Source organism: Cicer arietinum, chromosome 1, assembly GCF_000331145.2.
Source record: "Cicer arietinum cultivar CDC Frontier isolate Library 1 chromosome 1, Cicar.CDCFrontier_v2.0, whole genome shotgun sequence".
NCBI classification, from domain to species: domain Eukaryota; kingdom Viridiplantae; phylum Streptophyta; class Magnoliopsida; order Fabales; family Fabaceae; genus Cicer; species Cicer arietinum.
In genome coordinates, this window is record NC_021160.2 from 39,936,693 (window position 1) to 39,939,041 (window position 2,349).

Consider the following 2,349-nt stretch of genomic DNA (forward strand, 5'->3'; position numbering starts at 1 on the left):
AATAATAATAATAATAATAATAATAACAATAATAATAATATTAACAGTAATAATAATAATACTAATAATAATCTATAAATTAGAATATCTTAAAATTCTAATTATTTTTTAATCATTTGATTTAGGATGTTACAATAAAGTATAACCTTTGAGCCTGAAAACGGTTGGAGACTATTTGACCGAAGTTTGAGCATTAAACATGAGGGTAGTGCAACAAGAACTGTTGTGGGTCCCACTTCAAGTCCAACCTCAACTCGTTGACTCTTTTGGATGTTGTACAAGGAGAAAGTCGGCCCACAGTTCCACACACTCCTATACTTAGCACACCTGTATTTACTTTTAAACAAACGTCGTTTAATAGATTTACTTTTAAGTATCCTGACGTCTTGGGCTGACACTGAATGGAGCCCACCATTACTTATACATAACGCTGTTTTCGCGTCTTTGTTAAACTAAAAAACAATCATCTTTCTTCTCATCACACCACAATCAAGAAAAGTTCTTTTTTCTCTCTTTAAAGTCTCTCGAATCCGATTTCAGTATCAAGAAATTGTTTTTCTCTCGTTCTCATACGTCTCTCGAATCCGATTACAATGTCGAAGCCAAATCAAGAACCTCCATCGATTTTGATCAGAGAAGTTTGGGCTTACAATTTACCATACGAGTTTTATCTGATTCGTGAAGCTATTGGTAGGTATCCTTTCGTATCAATATTTTTCATGGGATAGATTCTGCTCGTTTCGGTGAAATGTTGATAATGTCCGGACTCGTGTTCAACAAATCCGTTGTATGGGTTACATTCCACAGTGCATATGATTTTGGATACTTGGTGAAGGCTTTGACTCGACAGAATTTACCCGACAAATTAGAGGATTTTCTTTATATTGTAAGGAATTTTTTTGGAGACAATGTTTATGATATTAAACATATAGTTCGGTTCTGCAATGCTTTGTACGGTGGACTTGAGCGGGTAGCTAGTATATTGAATGTGAGCCGGAGTCGGACGATTGGAGAGTTTCATCAAACTGGATCAGATAGTTTGTTGACATGGAATGCATTTAAAAGAATGATTGATCTCTACTTCGTTAACAATGAAATCCGCAAACATGCCGGTGTTCTATTTGGATTAGAGAAACAACACAATATAAATGGTAAAGTGTTCTATTTGGATCAGAGATTACAGTTTTGAGACTGACCAATATAATTTGTAAAACTATTTATTGTATGAAAATACAATTCTTTTGATTCTTTTATTTTGTTGATATTTATTCTCATTTTCTTATGCAAGTTTCTTTTGATATTTTATTTAGTTTTAAAATGATAATTGTGGATAGTTTTCTCCTTTAAATATTTGATTTGTGTAACGAAGATTAATTTGATTCCAATCTGAAATGAGAGAGTTGAAATTGGTGTGATTGAGTTTTATGTTGTGAATGATAGACTATTTTAATATACACTATGATTTGCAGAAAAATTATTTTATCTCCACTAATTGAGACATGTTTAAATTAAATAAATGGAATTGAAATCCAAATTGTTCATGATAATATAAAATAAAAAATTGAACTTAATTGTAGTGTACATTTATTTTTAATATGTATATTTTCAAGCCAAAGATTGTATAGGATCTTCAATATTTTGAACATAAGTATTGTTAACTTTAAGTGTAGCATTAAGTTTTTTTAAGAGAGTTACAAGATTTTGTTTATAATAATAATAATAATAATCATAAGAATAAAATATTAAAACAAACACTATAATAATAGCTACTATTGTTAAACAACTACACTTTGATAACACAATCTTGTGGTATGTTTGGATGAAGGGTTTTGAAGTTAAGGGTATCACTTATTTTTTAAACTTACGAAGCCGTAAAATATTTTTTTAAAAAAAAAAAAAAGAAGTACAACTACAATGTTACATTTAATATGTTATTCTTGCAATTTATTTTAAAATCTCAAATATACCAAAATGCATTTCTATACTCTTAAACGTATCATTGATCATAACCTCTTTTCATCCCATCCCATAAACAAACTAATCAAATTGAGTTTATTTTTTTTCTCTCTCTCATTTTCTTCTTCTACTTCTTCTTATTTCCATTTAAATAATAACAACGTGCAAGTAGAATCTCGAAGAACCTGATGTAAACCCAATTTTAATCGGAGAAGTTTGAGCGTCAAATTTATAGTATGAATCTGATATGTCGAGTTCTTCATGACTATCTTTTCGTCTCAATAGATAGAAAGTTATTCATTTACTAAAATGGATAACATCAAATCATAACACCACACTAAACTTCAATCCCTACAAATGTATCACGGTACCAATAATCGCACAACAACGTCA

At 29.9% G+C, this 2,349-nt stretch overlaps 1 pseudogene; it reads left to right on the top strand.

Annotated features, from left to right (window-relative positions):
* Window positions 1–2,349, top strand: part of LOC101510373 (uncharacterized) — a 67,186-nt pseudogene that overhangs the window by 32,670 nt on the left and 32,167 nt on the right.